At 46.6% G+C, this 23,797-nt stretch overlaps 1 long non-coding RNA gene across 1 annotated transcript in view; it reads right to left on the bottom strand.

Annotated features, from left to right (window-relative positions):
- Positions 1-23,797, bottom strand: part of LOC147725788 (uncharacterized) — a 217,663-nt gene that overhangs the window by 105,383 nt on the left and 88,483 nt on the right. The window contains exon 3 of the long non-coding RNA XR_015309400.1: positions 18,339-18,483. This is a non-coding gene — a long non-coding RNA (uncharacterized LOC147725788). The remainder of the gene's footprint in view (positions 1-18,338; positions 18,484-23,797) is intronic.

Here is a 23,797-nt window from a genome sequence, read left to right as displayed (position 1 = left end):
TATCATCCGAACCTGCTGGCGCTGCCGCGGCCCGACCTTCCAGAACTCCAAGCTCGAGGATTGTGAGCTATCCATCATTCCACCTCAATACCAGATCGGTATCAAGACTGTCCCGCTACCCCCTTTCCCTTCCAGAGACTAGAATTGAGAGGACCCTCGTGTCCCGATCTCACTATACCGTGATACTTTGCTTCAAGAACTGCATATAAAAAGCGTTAACCTTATCCTTGTGTGGTGTCCATCTGTGGGGGGGAAGTTACTTGTCTATACGATCGCTGGAGACGGCCCTCCCTGGAGGCCTCTCCCCGTGTCCTCGGCCGACCCTCCAGGTCCCCGTCTAACATTGGTGGCCAGCGGCGCGATCCGAACCGACGCGTAATCGTACAGAGAGTAACTCACCCCACGACTCAACCACAATGACAACAAAAGAGAGCGGATCCGCAGAGAAATTCCAGATGGAGAAACTAGAAGAGTACAACCATCGAGAGCTAAAGCAATTTTGCATGGAACTAGGCATTGCTACCACCGGGCTGAGCACGAAAGAGGACTTCAAACACGCCCTAGAAGCTTGGGCAGAAACGGGTGCGGCTGTACCCCGGAACCAAAACCGCGAGGCACCAGAAACAAACACCACTCCGACGGAAGAAAGGAGAGCGGGTCTCTCCCTGGAAGAGATCCAAGAACGAGAGAAAAGCAGACTCCATGAAATGGAGTTGGCACGGCTCCGGTTGGACGGAGAGCTGAAACTGGCGGAACAAAAGATAAACTTAGAACACTTACGGCTCCGAGAGGAGTGGGAAGAGAAACAAAGGCAGAGAGAACTCGAAGAGAAAAAACTGGCATACGAACACGAGCGCAAGCTAGCAGAAATAGAAATGCGGAAACAGAATAAAGATCTAGGGGTGCCCGAGCGCCCGCACACCCCGGGCACTACCGAACCAAAGGTCCACATCCCCAAGGATGTCGTCAGAGAATATTATCGGAACGACGACATACAGCAGTGGTTCAAGGCCTACGAGATCGCCATGACCTCCCACCGGATTGATCGAAGTGACTGGGGAGCCGGGCTATGGGGGAGGTTCATCAATGAAGGCCGCGATGCCCTGCTACAGCTCCCGGACCATCAGATGACCTCCTATGACCACATGAAGGCCGCCCTCCTCACTCGATACGGATTCACGCCCGAGATGTACCGCCAGAGGTTCCGCGACTGCAAACGGATCCTGGGTACAACTTGGGTAGAGTATGTGAACTATTTCAGCCGAGCCTTCGAGGGGTGGATCAAGGGCAGCCACGTAACCACCTACGAGCAACTCTTTAACCTCATGGTGTGGGAGCACCTCTCCAACAATTGCTTCGTCGAGCTCAGGCAGCACCTTCTTGACAGTAAATTGACTGAACCTCGGCAGCTCGCCGCTGAAGCTGACCGATGGGAAAGCACTCGAGTGGCCCGGAGTGGGCCAAGTGAACAAAACAGAAACAACCAAGGTCTCCATCGCCCCCGAGGAGGAGGAGGAGGCCAGGGCCGGGGCAGAGATGCCGTCCCGGCAGCTCCCGCCAGCAACACCCCGCCCCTGGCCAGTTGGGGAAACCCCCCGATGCGCCCAGGGTTCCGAGCCAACGTTACTTGCCACCGGTGCCAGCGAATCGGACAATATGCCAGCGACCCGAGCTGCCCGAAGAACCAGACTCCCGTGCCCCGCCAGGTCGCTGCCGCCGCGCTAGGAGAGGAGCAAACCTCCGAAGAGTATGAAGAGTACGAGCAGGAACAGCCCGAGTGGGAACCTGCCGCCATGATCCTGGCCTGCCTGGGGGAAAGAGACATGATCCCGCGGGCTCCCCTACCCGCCAACACCAGAAAATACAGCCAGTGGGTGAACATAAATGGGCGCAAGGCCGAAGCCCTGCGCGACACCGGGGCCAGTGTGACGGCGGTCCGCTGCCACCTGGTGACCCCGGAACAAATCCAGCCAAACGTTCTTTGCCCTGTCCGATCAGCCGACAATTCAGAGAGCCTGTGTCGGATGGCCTGCGTCCCCTTCGAATGGGGAGGAGTGTCCGGTATGCTAAAAGTGACTGTCCGCGATGATGCCCCAGTGGACTGCCTCCTGGGAAACGACCTCGAGAGTTCCCCGTGGGCGGCCGTTGAGAGGAGAGAGCACCTGGGGATGTTGGGCCTCCCGGACTGGGCGTGCGTAACAACCCGGTCCATGGCCGCCCGTGCCATCCCCAGACCCGAAGAACCCGAATGGCCAGCACCTCCTCCCCCGATCACCCCAGAGGAAGCCACCCTCAGTACTGATCCTCCAGAGCAAACCCAAGAAGGGCCCACTCCGCTCCAAGATCTTCCAGAACTGGCTCAGTGGCGTCCAGAGGGTAGACCCATCCAGGAACAATTCCGGCAGGAGCAGAAGACCTGTCCCTTCCTCGAGGGACTCCGACAGCAAGCACTCGCCCAGAGCGCGGGAGACACCACAGGGGCCCACTGGATCTATTGGGACAATGACCTACTATACAGCGAGCAAAGAATTGCAGAATTGGGGGCCAGTCGGGTGCTGGTGGTGCCCCTCCGCTTCAGAGACTTCCTTTTGAACTTGGCACACGATGTCCCCCTTGCTGGGCACTTGGGGCAAGACAAAACGTATAACCGCCTGGTAACCCACTTTTACTGGCCCAAAATGCGAAATGACGTCTCCAACCACTGCCGGGCATGCCCCACCTGCCAGGCCAGCGGGAAGAGCGGCCGAAAAATCAAAGCACCCTTGCAACCATTCCCCGTCGTAACCACCCCGTTCAAACGGGTGGGAATAGACATCGTGGGGCCCCTGGACCCCCGAACAGCACAAGGGCATCGATTCATCCTGGTCCTGGTGGACCACGCCACCCGCTATCCTGAGGCCATTCCTCTTCGGACTGTAACAGCACCAGTGGTAGGCCGAGCCCTAATGGGGATCTTCTCCCGAGTAGGATTGGCCTTGGAAGTTGTCAGCGACAGAGGCACGAACTTTGTCTCCAAATATATGAAATCTCTCTGACAGCAGTGTGGGTTTACGTACCGGTGCACGACCCCCTATCACCCGCAAGGAAACGGACTGGTCGAACGGTTTAACCGCACCCTCAAGGGGATGATCATGGGGCTGGAGGAACCCCTACGTCGCCAGTGGGACGTGCTGCTCCCGTGCCTCCTCTTCGCCTACCGAGAAGTCCCCCAGAAATCCCTCGGTTTCAGCCCCTTCGAGCTCCTGTACGGACACCCTGTCCGGGGGCTCCTCAGCCTGGTTAAAGAAGAATGGGAAATGGCCCCCCAGAAGACCCCTCCGGACGTGTATAAGTACCTCCTGACCCTCCGCAACCAGACCCGGCGATTCAGGGAACTCGCTAAAGCCAATCTCGAGGCCAGTCAGGAGGACATGAAGAAATGGTACGATCAACATGCCTCCTCCATCGAGTTCGAGCCTGGTCAGCAAGTATGGGTAATGTCTCCCATCGAGCCTTGTGCCTTGCAGGACAAATGGACAGGACCCTTCAAGGTGGTCGAGCGCAAGGGCCCTGTCACCTATCTAATCGACATGGAGTCCCCCCGGAACCCCCTCCGGGTCCTTCACGCCAACAGACTCAAACCACACTTCGTACGCTCGGAGCTCAGCCTACTGATGGCCACAGATAGTGGGGCAGAGGAAGACTCCGAGCCCCTCCCTGACCTACTGAGGACCCGTGAAAAAGATGGCTCGGTGGACGGGGTCCGACTCTCCGATGCCCTGACCCCGGAGCAGCGCCAAGACTGTCGGGCCCTCCTGCTGCAATTTGCAAACCTGTTCTCCCTCACCCCCGGGGTCACCCCCTGGTGCCTTCACGATGTGGACACTGGGGACAGTCCCCCTATCTGACACCGGGCGTACCGAGTGCCAGATCGGGTGCGCGCCTGCATCCAAGACGAAGTCTCCAAAATGCTCACACTCGGAGTCATCGAGCCATCCGACAGCCCCTGGCCCAGCCCAGTCATACTGGTCCCCAAAGCTGCTGCCCCGGGCACCACCCCCGAGCTCCGATTCTGCGTCGACTATCGGGGCCTGAACGCTGTCACCCGAACCGACGCTCACCCCATTCCCCGAGCATATGAACTGGTTGACCGCATGGGGGCTGCCCGCTACCTGAGCATCTTTGATCTGACAGCGGGCTACTGGCAGATCGGCCTCACCCCCAGAGCCCAAGAACGATCCGCCTTCTCTACCCCGGATGGTCACTACCATTTCAAAGTAATGTCATTCGGCATGAAAAACGCCCCCGACACTTTCCAACGACTTGTGAACCAGGTATTGGCGGGCCTCGAAGAATTCAGCGCCGCCTACCTGGACGATATCGCTGTGTACAGCCGCCACTGGACAGACCACCTTCACCACCTCCGAGAAGTCCTGCACGCCCTCCAACAGGCCGGCCTCACCATCAAGGCCAGCAAGTGCCAAATTGGCCAGGGGTCCGTGACCTACCTCGGGCACCAAGTGGGGAGCTGTCTGGTGGCCCCTCTCCAGCTCAAGATCGCTGCCATCCAGTCCTGGCAGCCACCCGTCACCCAAACCGAGGTCCGAGCCTTCTTGGGGCTCACCGGATACTACAGGCGGTTTGTGAAGGACTATGGCAGCATTGTGGGGCCCCTCACGGAACTCACATCCAAGAAACACCCCAAAACCGTCAACTGGACCCCGGACTGTCAAGCGGCCTTCGAGAAACTGAAGGCCGCCTTGTGCACCGCCCCTGTGCTCTAGGCCCCCGACTACAGCCGTGAGTTCATCGTCCAGACGGATGCTTCAGACCATGGCATTGGGGCAGTTCTCTCCCAACTAAACCCCGAGGGAGTCGACCAGCCAGTGGCCTTCATCAGCCGACGCCTGCTGGCCCGAGAACAGCGCTGGAGCACCATCGAACGGGAGGCCTTTGCAGTAGTGTGGGCCCTCAAGAAGCTCGGGCCCTACCTCTTCGGTACCCACTTCCGGGTACAAACAGATCATCGACCCCTGCAATGGTTGATGCAGATGCGGGGAGAGAATCCCAAACTGTTGCGAAAGTCCATCTCCCTGCAGGGGATGGACTTCACTGTGGAGCATCGTCCAGGCCAGGACCACGCCAACGCAGACGACCTGTCACGCTTTTTCCGCCTCGACGAGGAGAGTCCCCAAGAGGATGGGTGACTCTCCCCGCCTTCAGCTGGGGGGGACGCATGTTGGACAGGCCTCGTGAAGGGCTCGCTCCCTCTCCGCATGACAGAGCCTGGACACCGGCTCTCCCGGTGCCACCAGAAGAACAACCCCGACGACCCACAGAAGCAACCCGCAACCCGTCCCCTACGGGACGCCTGCTCCCGGACATCTCTGTATCACTGGCCCGGGCCACCGCCAGCACCATTGCCCGGCCCAGCCGCCCTCTTGGACACTGAACCACGAGGCCGCGTGGCCTCAGCTCGACCCCAACCCTGGGCCTGGCCAGGCCCCGACATCCCGGCACCACCATCCACCCAGGAGGTGAACGGACCACTTGGCAGGTCAATGGGAGAGAGGAGTGTCGATGGTTCTCCCCCGCCAGGTGCTGATCGCCCCCAGCCTCCCCGGGCGCTGGCTCCACCCCCCTGCTGGGTGTCTGGACTCCCTCATCCCGGACCTCCCGACCTCCAAGTGCGAGGGTCCGGACATCAAAGGGGGCCAGACCTATAACTGGGGCAGCTCCAGAGCAGGAAGGCAGTTGTATCCTGGAGTCGAGAGACACCTAGAAGAACTCATCCTTGACGGACTGCTGGCGCTGCCGCAGCCCTGCCTTGTGAACCATCGTCCTGCCTACTGGCGCTGCCGCGGCACTCTGCAACCTTCCTCCTCGTCGGGACCTGCTGGCGCTGCCGCGGCCCCCTGCAACCTACATCGTCCTCGGGACCTGCTGGCGCTGCCGCGGCCCTCTGCAACCTACATCGTCCAAGGGACCTGCTGGCGCTGCCGCGGCCCTCTGCAACCTACATCATCATCGGGACCTGCTGGCGCTGCCGCGGCCCTCCTCAAGTGAGACTTATCATCCGAGCCTGCTGGCGCTGCCGCGGCCCGACCTTCCAGAACTCCGAGCTCGAGGATTGTGAGCTATCCATCATTCCACCTCAATACCAGATCGGTATCAAGACTGTCCCGCTACCCCCTTTCCCTTCCAGAGACTAGAATTGAGAGGACCCTCGTGTCCCGATCTCACTGTACCGTGATACTTTGCTTCAAGAACTGCATATAAAAAGCGTTAACCTTATCCTTGTGTGGTGTACATCTGTGGGGGGGAAGTTACTTGTCTGTACGATCGCTGGAGACGGCCCTCCCCGGAGGCCTCTCCCCGTGTCCTCGGCCGACCCTCCAGGTCCCCGTCTAACACCGATAAAGACTCCTCCTTCTGTAAAAATGTTTACCCATTTCACTGATTAATTATGATTGTAAAATGTTTGCAAAGTTTTTGGCTTCTCGCCTTTAAAAGGTTATTCCTCATCTTATCAAACCAGGTCAAGCTGGCTTTGTTAAGGGTCGTCTCGCCTCTGAATTACACAATCCCTCTATTTTATTTACAACACAGTTGCAATTACGCCCCATTTTCTATATACAATTGACAATTCTCTCTCCCCAGTATGCTGGTCATGTCTCTCTTCTGAAGGCTCGTTGATGTATTTACTTTATACTGTCCCAAGGTTTATGACTTTTGGAAAAATATAGGGTCGAAATGTTTATTGATTTTTTATTGCGATAAACCACTTGCTATTCAAATATCTTTTTAGGTACCAAATCTTCGCATTTCGATCGTCTCCCTTCAAAAACGATTCTATTTGACCTCTTTATTGCTATTGCATTTAAAGTTATATTAACTTGTTGGAAATTTAACTCTAAAATAGCCTTTTTGTTACAGTGTAAATTGATTTGTGATGAACATAGAATTGCTTCTGTCTTAACACTCTTCTATTTATTCAAAGATTACGTGACTTACTATGGTTACCTTTTACTTCACTTCTATCCGCATACTCATCTCTCTCATAACACCCATTTTTATTTGAATCATTTAACCCTCCCTTCTTCTTTCTCTCTTTCCCTTCTTTCTTCTCTTCTTTCTCTCTTCTCTATGTTTTCCTCTTTCTCTTTTATATATCAAACATTTTTTCGACTATATCAATTTCTCTAATAGAACACACTCCTTGATTACGATAATGTACTTTCTCCTTACCCTTATTTCTCCTCTCCACTTACATATTTCTTTGTTTCTTATTATAATAGTTGCTAATGGTATTAACTTTTCAGGAAACCAACGTCTTTTAACTCTATACTCCATGCCTCCAGTTTTCACCCTGAACACCAGTTACGTTCTATCCCATATGGAGAATTCCTAAGAGCCAAACGTAACTGCAGCGAATCCAATGAGTTCGAGAAATGCATCTCGAATATGAAAGACAGATTTCTAAGAAGAGGGTACTCTAACTCATCCCTCAAAATAGCAGAACAAAGAACCAGAACCATCCCGAGACCTGATTGTCTAAAAACACGCACAGAGACAGAGTCCTCTGGACAACAAATCAGACTGATAACAGAATTCAATGCACTTAACCACACCACCAAAAAGAGCTTCAACAAACACTGGAAACTGTTAACAGAGGATCCCGTACTTAAGGAGTTCCTTCCAGACAGACCTGCCATCACGTACAGAAAGGGTTTCACTCTGAAAAATAAATTGAGCCCCACAGTTCCCCCAAATACTACAGCACGAGATTGGCTATCCACAAGAGGTCTGGGTTTCTACAAATGTGGTTTTTGTTCCATGTGTATCTGGGGGAAACATGGCACCACAACGTTCAAGGGTCCGGAAGGGACAATATATCAAATCAAACACAATATCACTTGTCTGACCAAATTTGTTGTCTACATAATCGAATGTAAATGTGGTCAAATCTATGTTGGCAGTACCATCAGGGCACTCAAGGAAAGAATCGCAGAACACATGAGGGCTATACAGAAAAGAGATCCAAGGTACCCAGTAGCCCTACACGTAGCTGAGTGCCAACCTCTAGAGAATGACATCAAAGTGCGTGTTTTTGGGATCGACGTGATTCCCCTCAACATCAGAGGGGGCAACAGAGAACTGACGCTCAGACGTAGAGAGGCCACATGGATCATGCGTCTACAGAGCGTGGAACATGGGCTAAACTACGACCCTGAGCTTCAATACTTTCTAGGTAACTAATGAGTTACCTTTGGGGATCCTACTTTTGGAAAACTAATCATATCTACTTCTAGTTACTGATATAACTCACATGAAACGATCACAGACACTCTTTCGTATAAAGATCTACATCTTTTGGAACAAAAATGTCACGTAATAATGCACATATTGCAATTTATATAACGCTTGTCATAGTGTTGATTTGAAATCATACATGTCATTTTGGATGTTCTGTAACCTATTACAACTGTCAATTGGGGCTAGCTTCTCATGATCTACTAGAACGCTGGTGAGATTAGATAAAACTGATGTAATTTTGTTTTAAATTTATAATAATGTGATCTATGAAGTCACCAATACACAACAACGATAATGCACCCTCACCTGTTGGAATGGGATATATGATGTTACAACGCGGACTTTTACTCCGCATACCGTTACAACGCGGTTTTTACAACGCGGATCATGTAACAACGCATGTATTTACAACGCATTTTTTTACAACGCAGGTACCTTTACAACGCAGACCATTACAACGTAAGTATTGGTAAGTATATATTAATAAGAATAATATAATAGTAACTTAATTTTAAAAGTATAATTTGAGTATAATTTAATGTAATTTTAAATAATTTAATTTCTGTTAATTAATTTAAATTTAAATTAATGTTACTTTATTTTTACCATGTACCCCTGTACCCCAGAAACTCTAAACTGACCCTAAACACCCCAAAAAAAATAAAGTAATTTTTTTAAATATAATTAAAATTAATTATTGTAAATTAAAAAAATTATAACTTTATTTTTACCCTGTACCCCTGTACCCCAAAAACTCAAAACTGACCCTCAACCCCAAAAATAATGCAAAGTAATTTAATTTAATTTATTTACTATTAAATAATTTAAATTAAAATTAAATTTAATTTATTTTTACCCTGTACCCCAAAAACTAAAAACTGACCCTGAACTCTAAAAATACCCCTTTACCCAAAAACTAAAAACTGACCCTGAACCCTAAAAATACCCCTTTACCCAAAAACTAAAAACTGACCCTGAACCCTAAAAATACCCCTTTACCCAAAAACTAAAAACTGACCCTGAACCCTAAAAATACCCCTTTACCCAAAAACTAAAAACTGACCCTGAACCCTAAAAATACCCCTTTACCCAAAAACTGAAAACTGACCCTGAACCCTAAAAATACCCCTTTACCCAAAAACTAAAAACTGACCCTGAACCCTAAAAATACCCCTTTACCCAAAAACTAAAAACTGACCCTGAACCCTAAAAATACCCCTGTACCCAAAAACTAAAAACTAACCCTGAACCCTAAAAATACCCCTTTACCCAAAAACTAAAAACTGACCCTGAACCCTAAAAATACCCCTTTACCCAAAAACTAAAAACTGACCCTGAACCCTAAAAATACCCCTTTACCCAAAAACTGAAAACTGACCCTGAACCCTAAAAATACCCCTTTACCCAAAAACTAAAAACTGACCCTGAACCCTAAAAATACCCCTTTACCCAAAAACTAAAAACTGACCCTGAACCCTAAAAATACCCCTTTATCCTAAAACCCAAAACTGACCCTAACCCCTAAAAATACCCCTTTACCCTAAAACCCAAAACTGACCCTAACCCCTAAAAATACCCCTTAACCCCAAACATATAACATTTAAAATTTAACTATATACTTACCAATACTTACGTTGTAATGGTATGCGTTGTAAAGGTACCTGCGTTGTAAAAAAATGCGTTGTAAAAACATGAGTTGTAACAGTATCCGCGTTGTAATGGATGCGTTGTAACAGTAGTGCGTTGTAAAAAATGCGTTGTAACAAGTGCACACCGTTGGAATGTAACCCTATCGAATCACCTTCTCTAAAAACACACCACACTCATAGACACTTAATAACAGTGGGAGGTGCAGACACCTATTTCGGGAATTTTCCACCCACCTATCCAACCAATAGCACAACGTTAATGGGTTCCACTGAACATATTATCAGTACAAAAACGATATGGATAATGCTTTCTAATTGGTAATATCCATCATCTCCGTCGTTAATATATAAGACGTAGACACACTAATTTTGTCTACACACTCTGTCAGTACACGAGCACCATGCACTGAACTAAAAATCAGTAGCACGACAAATATGACTAAAGAGTCCCTTTCGGTATTACTTTCCTCTCCTTCCATATACTCAGCACGTAGACATACAATCTTTGTCCACACAACATGTCAGTACGCGAGCACAATACATTCAGCAAAATTATTTCCCCATGCCAAGATGGCGGCCACGTTTGAACATTCAAACAAACCGACATCTTCTATGTTTAGCAATCCTACATAGTAACACCTCCTCCTCCGGTCAGGTGTCCGCTCACGACAGACGGCCACCGGGAACCAACGGAGGAGGGATACCAAATGATGGGTAAGTCGCTGCCCTCTCCCCTTACCAACTAGATTCCAAGTAGTATGGAGATAATAGACACACGCGAACTTACGGTCGCATTTCTAAAACGTGCATGTTATCTTCTAAACCCTTACAGCTTACCGCCAATCGAGAAAACGCACCCGTTTTCTGAGGTTTTCTATTTGATGGATCCCCTCCCGGTCAATACCTGAAACACACCGATATTCAGGTACAGAACGCTACCTTAAGCCATCGATTTCTTCTAGCTATTGTACCATAAAAATTCACAGAGGCTAACACGATGTATGCTACTTTTAGTCCAATGATCGTGTTACTTTACTTTATTCCTTTACCATAGCGATTTAACCCTGAAGTCTCTGATACACCCAAAAAGGGTGAAACAGAGCGGATAGAATGCGATCTTGCTTCCAACTCCACTGGATACTCCACCACTACCTACCAACAGTTTTGAATGTAAATAATCCCAGTGGTAAGGATACTTTTAATACAGTGTCCTGGTTGATCTCGTAATTTTAATTTAGCCATCCACCGAGAGGCTCTCGCACATTCCTCATTTCATGCCTTCCTGATGATGTTTTCTCTTCTCCTCTCGCCTTTTAGTCTCTCTCTAATCCACCCACGTGAAACATTACCATAACTTCCAGACTATACTCAACCCATATCCAGGAGTTGAGTCTAAAGGTAATAACTGAACCTCTTAGAGAGAGCATGTATCTCATTATAGCACTATAGATATCACCCATCTTTCTTAGACCACAAATAATATCCACACACTCCGGTATGAACTTGTCACCCACAAACTTTTTTATTATACTTCCCTTTAGCTTGCCCTCACAAAGATATCTTGACACTCTGTAACCCTAGGTATGCAGAACCACCGTGTGTACGTGAACGCTTGCCACAATTTTTAACTTAATACCAGCAAACCTCACACCCAGGGCACCACCACTCAAGGAAAACCACTCACTTCCTTAGAGTGTTACACTCTCAGTATTTTGAACGTCATCACCCATCACACCCACTCCGTGCAACTGGATACGCACACCACTACTGCATGCGTGATGCACTTCATGTCACCATATGCAGCCTATTTCTGTGATATGACGTACCACTAAATATGTATACACTATGTTTTGTACCACCAGCCCTGAAGAGTCGTGTTGACTCAACGGCACACGACGAAACACGTGTCGGCATATTGATATTCCTCAAGTCTGGATACAATAAATCTTCACCGTGCTGGGACAAGAAACACACCAAAGAATCTGCTTCTATTTCATTATTGATACTTGTCTATTGTACTCAATTGTGTAACACTTTTATGTAGTTGCGAGAGCACAGCTGTATAATTATCGTATAGTCTCTGACTTGTTAGACGGTTAAGGGTGTTTTTCCGCCTGCTCTTAACGCACTACACAGCTACCAATTTCGAACTACACACATTAACGTAAGATTTGAGGCAGTGCGCCCCTGACATCTGAACTCTAAAAATACCCCCAAGCAGTTCACGCTAATGGTATTATGTATTACTCTTAACTCAAATTACGTATGTACTGTTCTAATTCTGTGTTTAATCTCTCAATAAAAATTATATTAAAAAAAGAACTAATAAGCCTCATTGAGCATAATACTTGTAGACAGGATATTCTTTACCTATAATTTGCCAGTTATTGAATATTTACTACAACATGGACCAACACAAAAAAAGCACAATTAGGCACGCTTAAAATAGTTCATAATATAAGCTATCCTGGATGAAGAAAGACCCCTCAAAAAAGAATTTGAGCATTCAAGATCTGAGGGGGATCTACCGTTACGAGACCTTAGTCCTTTCTTTATAGCGAAGTTAAGTAATTGCATTGCAGAGACTGAACACCCCAAAGTCCTTTCTGTCTTAGGAAGTGGAAAACCCATTGCTAGGTCTTCTTCCTCGAAAATTGTATCTAATCCCAAAAAGGGTTCATAGCAACAATTAAGGTTGCCTCCAATTATAATGGGCCCGTTAATTTTATTGGAGTCAAGGACTTCTTCTAAGTGCAGAATTAGTGGTGATTCTTTTGAACGCTCTCTTGGTCTTATATATAAAATAAATAGATGCAACCAGGACTTATTTGGAAATGTTAATCTTAAAGCCAGTATGTCATCTGTGTCATTGGGTACAATTTCTATGGATATATTTACATGATTTTTTATCCAAATTAGAAGACCTCCTGATGGTTCCTCTACTTGGTTGATGGGCCTCTCTGCTGAATGTTCTATAGCCTACTTTAAATAGCGGTTCCCTTGCCCACGTCTCTTCTGAAAGGCAAAAATCAAAATTTTCGTTGACCAATTTGCCGCCAGATCTTGTGAGAGACCGGAGCAACCACATGAGCAGAGCAGTGCAGTGGTAGCGGCGGCGGCGGCGGCGAAGCGAAGCGAAAGCGGCGGAGCAGTCAGGAGTATTAACATCAGAACTGCCTGCGCTAACCTGAACCATTGGCTCATGAGCCACGCGAGTTGCAGGAGCCGCGATCCGCGAGCACAGCAAGAGCGGGAGCCACGACGAGGCAGCATTGGAGGTCTGAGCTGTGAGCTGCAAGCCGCGAGCTGCGACCAGTGGCGGTGTTGTGGGCAGTCGGGAGTCGAGGAGCCCATTATCCCGCGAATTGCAGTGTTTCTTTTTTGCGTTTGTTTTGTCTGCTGGGGGCCCGCACCTTTAACACCAGACTTCCGAACTCCAGAACTGCTTAACCTCGCAACCTGTGCTGTGAGCCCAGAGCCCTGAGCCACCGTGCGAGAATTGAAAACAGTGAACACTGTGAACAGTGAACACTGTGAACTGCGAACTCTGTGAAAGTGGCATTGGGTCTGCACTGGGGATGCTGGCGTTTGCAGGCGCAGTAAGCTGCTGGCGGTGCGAGGCAGCTAGAAGGATGAGGATGAGGATAGGGGCAAGAGGCAAGTGATCGCATGGAGGTGGTGTAAAGCACTTAGCCAAGCACCCATTGTGTGCTGATTGCGGATCCCAGCAGAGTCACCCCCAGCAGCAGCAGTAGGAGCCGCAAGTTTTCCTGCAAGTGGCAGGAGCCGCAAATTTCCCCGGCAGGAGCTGCGAGTTTCCCCCAGCGGCAGGAGCTGCGAGTTTCCCACAGCGACAGGAGCCGCGAGTTTCCCACAGCGAAGGAGCCGCAAGTTTTCCACAGCGCCAGTAGCCGTGAGCTACCTGCAGCGGCAGGAGCCACGAGTTTCTCGGCAGCGGTAGGAGGTATAAGCTCTTTTCAACAGCGGTAGGAGCTGCGAGTCTTCCGGTAGCGGCGGGAGCCTCGAGCTTTTCCGCCAGCCTCCCCGCGGCAACTGCAGCAGCCATGTGAGACGCCCCGCAGCAGCAAGAGCAAAGTAGCAGGAGTCCTCTTCCGCAGCAGTAGGGGTTGTGGTTGGGGGTTGTGTGAGAAACCCCACCCCCCCCAGTGGCGGAAGCTGCAACCGCCAAGTACCAGTAATCAGTACACCTCAGCGAAAGTTAAGGAAAGGTACACCGGTCTCCAGCCTGGGTGTGCGCTAGAGAATATAGCGTCAGGGCTCCGCACAGATGCGATCAGGAACCATCCACCAGGGGACGACAGAAAAACCGCATAGAAAAAAAGGAAAACAAAAACCAAAAAACTAAACTCAAACCACTAGAAGAGGAGGATTCCCAAACTAACAACACTGAAAACGGTGCGGGCCACAGGGATAGGCTGGTTTCGGTTCCCAGCCCAACAACAAAGACAAAGCTGACACCGAACCACTAAACAGGGATTCAAAAGTTCTTTTTCCTAAAAGACCCCATAGCGGCAATGTACGCCCCCCTAAAGGAATCTGCCATGCTACCATGCCCTATGCAGCCAGCTAAATCACAACCTTCTCTCCGAGGTACCCCAGGAATGTTGGCCATTGCACCATCTACTGAAAAATTGTCGGAGAACAGGTTGGCTCACACAGATGGCAGGAAATTAGTGCCAGTAATAGTCCAGGTGCATCAGATCGCACCTGAAACAACAGTATTAACCCCTAAAACAAAATCTGAAGTGACTACCAAAGTTTTCAAAGAACCTAGAACAAAAACAAAAATAAACAACATTGGAGATCCCGCGGAACCATTGGAAATAGAGACCCCAACGGGGGCAAGCAGAGAGTGTGGAAAACTCAACTCCACCCTAGAAGGATCAATACAGGCACTAAATGATTTAACACCCGCTGTAAATCTCAACGCCGGTAAATCTCCCCCCGGAGCCAAGGAAGAGTGCAGAGTAAATACAAGATGGTCAAAGGAGAAAAAAATCGGCTTAATCAACTCAGCAGCAAGCGCCGCTTCAAAGGAAGTGGCGACCAGAAAATCGTTCTCCAACATAAGCGAGGCAAATTTGATTGAAATCCTGGAGTCATTAGAAGGGATGGGACAGGAAAAGGATCATCTAACCCCGAGCCCAAGGAAAAGAACCCCACAAAGAAGAGCCAAATTGGTCTCGTCAATCCCCCTAAGCCCTCAGGGAAAACAAGACTCTCAGTATACAGAGCTACCGGAGGCTGGTCATAGCCCTATAACAATCAAGCAACCAATTCTCTTGTCACCAATAACCATCTCCTCCGGAAATGGGTCAAGCTCCGGGTTGGTCGCCCCGGCGCAGTACACCGAAGACAATCATAATATGCAATGGACTCAAACACTGATCCATACCCTCGAACAATCAATAAAAGTACTAAACTTTCAGTCAGATAAAATGGATGTGCAAATCGACCTTATTAACCTCATCGCCAGTCACATCTCTGGAGTAAACACAAAATTAGATTTAATAACATCGTTAGTAACAAAAAGAGAAACCCTGGATCAGCAAAGAGACAAAAATAATCAACTAGCCTCATGCTACTGCAGCCCTATATTTGAGAAACTGGCAACCCTTCCGGAACTCTTAAAAGACGTTCTAAGGGCAGCAAAACATTCTTTCAACAACCACTGCCAAAGAACATCTCAAAAACCTGTCGGGCAAGAGCCAATTGTTCTTCTCCCCACAGCCAACAATGAAGGAACAAAATATACCAACAAAGTGCAGTTAGTTTTCTGTGCAGGGTCGTTTGGATGTGATTATCCTTGATATATATATATGTATCCAGGAAAGTTATCCCTTGATTATTGATTTCATAGGTCAAGTTTATCCCTGTCATTTTGCCATTGATGGTTGTATGATATTCCTTAAATTCTTCTGGGGAACCATCCCAGATGATTAACAAGTCATCAATAAATCTTATCCAGCACAGGATTTTGCTGGCCATATTGTCATTCTCAGATGCCCATGCAATTTCCTTTTCCCAGTATCCCATCGTTAGACATGCATAGTTTGGGCTAAAAGAAAAACCTATGGCGGTTCCATTCTTTTGCCGGTATAGTTCTTCTCCAAACAAGAAAATATTTTGGGATAAACACATTAAAATCATTTCCTGCAGCATCTGATTGTGATTCCGGTATTTTATGTTCCTGTCCTGTAAGAAGTAATTACAAGCCTTTAATCCAATTTCATTGTTGATGTTTGTATATAAGGATATGACATCCATTGTTACAAGTTGATAGCCCTCTTGCCAAGGTGTATCTTGCAATTTTCTTAACAAGTCATTCGTGTCTTGAATGTAGGAGTTCAATTGTGTGACATAATGTTTTAGAAAATAGTCACTGTAGTTGTAGACTGGTTCAAGTAGGGAGCCTTTAGCCGATAATATTGGTCTGCCCGGAGGATTCCTTTGGTCTTTGTGGACCTTGGGCAGGAAATATATTGTCGTTGTTATGGGATGATTAACCGTGAGGTATTTTAATTCGTCATCATCTATGAGGTTCTTTGATTTCCATTTTTTCAACTCATTGTCGAGTTTGGTTTTAACTTCTGATGTTGGATTGCATTTCAATCTTTCATAGTATTTGGTGTCCCTTAGCTGGCGGTGAGCTTCAGTGATGTAGGCACTCTTTCCCCACACCACTATATTTCCTCCCTTATCCGCCATCTTTATTTCAATTTGGTCATCATTAGTTAGGTTCTTCAATGCTTCACGCTCCTCTGATGTTAGGTTGTCCTTATAGTTTAGACCTTTGATTTTCTGAAGGTCTTGTATCACGGCTTCCTGAAAGATATCCACTTTGTTTCCAGGGGCCAGTTGAGGATAAAATTTCAAGTTGGGCTTCTTTTTGCTGAGGCCTGCTCCTTCTTGAGGAATTGCTTGGCTTATTGTTATTTCTTCTTCATTTTCCCCATCCAGGTTTATTATTGTGGAATACGCTGTTGCATCCCTTGCCCTTAAATCCAGGGTTGTGTTTTCAGTTTGTTGGGATTTTTTATCTTTCATTTTATTTTCCTCAAAGAATTTTGCTAATTTGATTTTCCTTATGTATAGGTAAAAGTCAATGCGCGCTTGGACCATGTTAAATTTCTTTTTGGGGCAGAAATGTATTCCCCTTTTCAAAAGTGAGGCTTCCGTTTCTGTTATTGGTCTTTTTGATAAATTGATCATTTGAAGTTCATCATTTATGTCCCCCTCTTCTGGCGCATACTCCGTGTATCCGTTCCCACTTTTTGGGGTTCCTCATTTGTTTCTTTTGCCCCTTCTTGTCTTCTTTTTGGGAATGTCCACTGGCGTCCTCGTCCTCTTCCTCTTTACTGTCTTTGAGCGCCTCGGTGCTGTTCCCACTGTCGCTGTTGCAACACGAGGCGCATATCCTCTAAAAAAGGCTTATTTTCTGGGTTGTTTGATGTGCCTGGTTCTTCGGTACCAAAGTCCAGTGATGCTGCCGATGAGGATAATGATGAGGCACTTGCGGACATATAACCTGTGTGTTTTTTTGCGGATAGTTGTTAGTAATAGTCATATTTCTTCGAGAAGGTAAATATTCGACCCTCCTCATAGTCGACGGTGTCACGGATACATTTGTTGTGTTTGCGCTCTCTCACTGTCTCTTCATGCTTTTCAATTTGACTTTCCAGATCCTCTTTAAATTTGATCATGTCATTATTTAATTTCATTTGCGCTACTTCCTTTTCAATTTCATTAAGTTCTGATTGAATTTTGTTAAGATCAATTTCAATGTGTTTTACTAGAATCTCCACTAGTCCCAATGAGGATTTCAAAATAAAATCACCCCAGTCTTCCAACAGTTCATTAGACGTATCCTGATGACTTGGCATCAATAAGATTCTCAGACCTCTGGGAACTCTGTGAACTTCCAGGAATTTTTTCAATGTTATTAGTTCCCATGATTTGTTTATCTCTTTCCGGCTTAATTTCTCCCATGTCCTTAATTTACTTTTGGCATCTGATTTGTTTGCATCCGTTTTCTGGTTTTTGTCAGTTTTATCTTTTTCCGTACTGCCTTTAACAAACATTGTTGTCAACAATTCATTACGTTTTGCTGCCCTTTGTTCCATTTTGCTTTCTGTTTCTTGCCGTATTTTTATAGGTTTTATCGTGCTGTTGTGGATATTACAAAAGCCGTACTCAGTAACCCTTAAAACAATTGGTTTTTCCAAAGTGCGTTTCTTTTTAGTCAAGAGTAAGTCGCGATTTTCTTTAACCACTAAGGATTCCAATTCCGGCACACAGCTGACCCTTTCGGTTAAATACGAGATATACTTAGGACAGTAACTTCTTTCTTTCAACATACAGCCACACTCTTACCTCCTCCCGGAGCGGTGCGCGTGTTGTGAAATACTGTCGTCTCTATTTTCTTCGTCAGCGTTCACTCCGGTCAGGTTGAAACAAATCTCCACTCTTTGGTTCACCTTTCCCCGACCCCACAAGCGCTCTTTGTGGGTGCGTTCACCTAATAATAATAATAATAATAATATTAATAAACTAAATATTATCTTAAAAAACGTACACAATTTACAAATGTGTTTTGAAATTAATTAGTAAATCTTCATTAAGAAGTTACATAACTCTAATTTTAAAAGGACATTTTTTAAAACAAGTTCATTTAAAAAAACTATTTAAAATGTTATTTCTTGTTTTATAACCGATATTCTTAAACACAATATTCTTAACGTCATGATTTCTGAGTCACGATATTTAGAAATCAATATTTCGGTGGGGCGACATTTCAAAACACATATGTCTGTCTGAAAAAACCTTATTTTAACAAACCTGGCTGTGACGCGCGTCAATTAGCAAAATATGAACCAATATCAATCATAAATGCAGATATAAAGATCATGGTGAAAGTTTTGCACAATAAACATAAGGTCTATATTACATAATTATTTAACCACCAAAGGTAGGGTTAATACACGATCACACTTCAGCGAATCATGTTAGGACAAACTTCCATCTACAGTTAGAGACGCAGAACGATGAGGATAAGAAGGTGGTTGTCTCTTGAAAACAAGAAGGGGTTCAAACGTATAAAGCGAACATACCTTTATGGATGATGGAGATCATTGACCCAAGGGACGCGTGCTTTGCTTAAAGAACAGTGAATATAAAGTGACTAAAGACGCTATGGATGAAGAAAAAAGATTAAAAATAGATCAAAAGAAAGAAAAGATTAAGAACTGCAAAAGATACAAGAAAATGTTAGATATTTATTAATTTATGGAGAAAAAAAACATTTAATTAAAAAAATGGTAACCACATCGTCCCTGGAACTGAAGATCAGGAAGAATTACACCAGTTAAAAATGAAATACCTCCCCCACATAAATATATTAATAAGATTAGAGAACTTATTATGGTGTACAACACCATAGCAGAAACATGACCGACCAGCCTCCAAACGGCGGTCCCGAACAACTGATTACGATAAGACCACACATGGGGCAGATTAGGATAGTGGATTTCCCGCATCCTCTGGGCCGGCGGAATCCACCACCGGCCCGGAGGATGCGGGAAATCCGCAGCAGACTGAAAAAGACCCCCCGCCAGATTAGGATGGCTGGGGGATCGTTTTTCGGTCCGCAGCTTTTCCATCGTGGTCCCCTCCCGTCCGCGGCGGAAAAGCACTAACATGGCTGGCGGTGTCTGTCAGACACCGCCGCCTATATTAGGATATCTGGAGGAACATGCCTTTACACGGCGGCATTTCCGTCGTGCAAAGGCATACGGATTTTTGTTTGGGGGCCCGTTGCGGGTCCCCAGGGGTGAAGGGGGGTTGGGGGTGCACATGGGGAGTACCTATGGTACCCCCCTGCATTTGCCTGCACAAAGCATCAGGCACCACGCAGTGCCTGCCGCTTTGTGCATGCAAATGCACAACTTACATTTTTATCATTGCGGCGGGTGCTGCTTGAAGCAGCACCCGCCGCAATGATAAAAATACAGGATGTGACCGCCAGGGTGGCAGTCACATCCTAATTTCCACGGAGGGACCGCCGCTGCCCCTGCGGATGGTCCCTCCTACTCTATGGTGGCGGACGGACTCAGGTCCGTCCGCCATCGTAATAGGCTCCTTGGTGCGGTGCAGTCGCATTCTCAAATTCCAATATTGGAACATGTGCTAGAGCCGTAAACTGGCCTTAGCTCAAACTCACATAAGGAAATAGGAAGTGGAGTTTATCCATTAACCGTGTACCAGGGAATACAGGGTGCTTGCCACACGGTGCAGGGATCAACAAGTGGGCATCCTAGGTATCACATCACACACCAACCGTAGGCTGCAGGGTGAAGTAGGTTTCAAACATACTTTCCATGTGTGAAAGCAGGATATTAAAAAATACTACCATAAATAGTGCATCATAATCCAGACAGCGTAAATCGCCATACATATAAATTACATGTATTGCGATACATGCCAGTTCAGATTGGCCAACAGGTTCCTGGAGCCCGTCGGAAGCCAGCGTGAATAACCGACCAGTTTCCCTTGAGACCGGCAGTATAATGATCAGCCAGCCGTAAGTGAAAATGATGGTTTGGGTCAGAAAACCCCAGACCTAAGGTCGGAGACTTTCATACGTAGATCATAATGAAGACTTATTAGACTTAAAACAAATAAAATAACTCTACACATGCTAATGTGAACATAACTTAGGTGGATGATTACTAGGACGGGTGGACTTTGTCCGCCCACACCTGTAGCAGTGATTGGTACTGCCCGCCAGACATGCAGCGGTCCCACCACTGCCATCAGGATGCGCCCACCAAACTGGCGGGCGCATCCTGGGTCTTGAACATATCAGGCAGTCCTGGGGGCTGCAGCGCAGTCCGCAATGTTAAAGGTGCTTTCAACGCATTTCCCTGCACCACGTGACAGGCACCACAAAATGCCTGACAGTTGGTGCATTGAAATGCAGGTGGGTACCATGGGTAGCACCCAGTGCAGCTGCCACCACCCCCCCCACAAGAGGGGCCCGCAACTAGCCACCAAGTCCAATTCCCGACAGCCTTTCCAGGCCTCTTACAGGACACAAACTAATATGGCGGACTGTGCCTGATAGGCACCGCCAACATATTAATGGCCCTTTGCCGTCCACCAGGCAATAGGTGCGATTGCCACCAGCGGAAAAGTGAAGGACGGACTTTGCATCTGCCACAATATCCTCCGCTATGCTAATAAGGCGGTGGATAAATCTGTATGTGATGGCTATCATAATGAGCACCTAATATATATACATGTTGCTAAGCCTTAAAGGTTATCATGGTAGTAAATATGTAACTGTAACTATGTATTACACAACATATCAAAATCATCAAAAAGATAATACAAATGATATACAAAACTTAAATACCTCCCCTCTAATATTAAAGTAACTAAAATTAAAAGTTTTAAATAAACTTACCTTAACCGATAACCGTAGCTAACAAATGCAAGCTTCTCTCCCCAAAAGCGTCCAAACAATAACAGGGCTAGATGAAAAAATCTACTTGGACACCAAATAAAAATTTTGAAAAATAATATGTACCTTTGAAGTCAATGTAACACAATATTATTCTAAAAATATATGTGTCAAAAATATATTCAATTCTAAAAAAAATTATAAAATAGTTTAACGAAATCATACAATATATAGTAATTAATATTATAATATACATACATTTTTAACTATATATTCAAACTAGTTTGGTTAATTTGTTGTTTATTATTTGTAACAAAAGATATGCACAACTGTTCAAAAATGTAAGAAAAAAAAAATTAAAATATAAAAATATTATGTATAAAACTTGATTTTAGGTTGAAGTTATAAATTAAATAATAATAGTTTAAAATATAAGATTATTAAGGGGATGATTAAGATGCAGCTGTAAAAGTCTCCGACCCTTGATCAGAGCATTTACAGCGGCATCGTAATATGCCTGCAAGATTACTTTACGAGTGCCTCATTTTCATGATAGAAGTCGTAAAGGAATTCAAATGGTCATTCTGTTTGGCTTCGAGTCGGCAAAAAGAAGTTTGAGCCAAATATGTATTGGACACTAAACAAAGTGAAGGATCATTTTCTTCTGGAGACTTAGGAAGACGGTGTGTGGTAGGACGACAAACAAAATATGTGGAAAATGGGATTTTTAAAACTAAAAATGAGGTTTGCACAGAATTCTGGGTAGGAACGTTTTTGGAGGATAGACGCAAGCCATACCTCCATATAGTGGCCAAGATGTCTAGTTTACAGAAATGGGGAGGTTTGGTAGGTTTTGATAGATGGCCACTGAGCAAGGGGCCAAAAACCCTGGTGACACTCTTTAAAAAGCAGGCCGTTTTGTGATAGGCCATTTGATGTCTCCTCTATACAATGTTGGGCCTTAGCATGACACGGTTAATTGGCACACCAACATGAGTGAGGTAGCACTTTTAATAGGAGAGTTTGGAGAATGAGGGGTCGGTGGAAGTTTCGGGAACAACGCAGATTGCAGATCTTTCCATCACAGGAATGTGATGAAAATTGTTTTTGTTTTTTTAAGTTTGCGGTTAAAAGGGGATTCTGGGTAACAGAACATGGTAAAAGACATACAAGTCACCCCATCATGGAATTGCCTGGATGTCGTGTTGTCAAAAATGTATATGTTTGCTAGGTTTCGCTAGGTGCCAGCAGAGCTAGGATTGGGATACAAAGCTATGCACTTTGAAAAACAAGGGTCAGTTTTCACTGCAAAAATGTGGTGGGTCCACGTTGCATTTTGGGATGTTTCCTGCTGCAGGCACTAGGCCTACCCACACAAGGGAGCTACCGTTTTTATCAGGAGACTTGTGGAATATGGGGTGGGTAGAATTGTGTAGATACAGGCAGATTTCCATCACAGAAATGAGAGGAAAATGTGTTGAATTTTTTTGAAGTTTGAGGTTTGCAAGGGATCCAGGGACACAGAACCTGAAGAGAGCCACACAAGTGACCCCATTCTGGATTTCACTTGGGGGCTCATTAGAATATCGTGACGTTCACCACCGCCGAACCGGCGGTGGTGACCGCCAGCACATCGTAACGATTGAAACCCCCTTTCGTATTACAATGGCGGGGGTTTCACAGCGGACGCAAAGTGTGTTCGCTGCTTTTCAGCCGGCAATCATTCAGATTGCGAGCCGGACGGAACTAGTATGGTGGCGGAGCCAGGCACCGCCCCCATATTAGGATGGTGTGATGTGAAGGCCTTTCCATGGCGGCTTCGCTGCCATGGAAATGATGGCAGGAATTGCTTTGGTGGCCTGTTGCGAGCCCCCAAGCAGGTTGGAAGGGTGGAGGGCTGCACTTGGGGGGTACCTATGGTACCACCCCCATTACCATCCGGAAGGTGGCAGGCACCGCGCCGTGCCTGCCACTTGTTCCATGGCAATGCACGACATGCTTATTAGGCTTCGTGGCGGGTGCTGCTTACAGAAGCGCACAAAGCAAAGTCAAAGATGCGGGATGCGACCGCCATGGTAGTGGTCGCATACTAATTGGCAGTGTGGGACCTCCCGTTGCTGGCAGACGGTAACAACACCGCTAGGGTTGTCCGTCCACCATCCTCATGGTGCCCTTAGTATATAATTTTCAAAAATGTATAGGTTGTCAAGGTTTCGCTTGGGGGCCGGAAGAGCGAAGATTCAAAATCCATAGCTAGGCAAAAAATGGGGTAGTTTTCATTTTAGAAATGTGGTGGGTCCACCTTGCGCTTTGGGCCAATTCCTGTCATGGGCACTAGGTCTACACACATAAGTAAGGTAGAATTCTTATA

This window comes from Lissotriton vulgaris, chromosome 3_1, assembly GCF_964263255.1.
Source record: "Lissotriton vulgaris chromosome 3_1, aLisVul1.2, whole genome shotgun sequence".
Lineage (NCBI taxonomy): Eukaryota > Metazoa > Chordata > Amphibia > Caudata > Salamandridae > Lissotriton > Lissotriton vulgaris.
The sequence above is the reverse complement of the archived record's forward strand: the minus strand, read 5'-3'. Positions and strand labels throughout refer to the sequence as shown.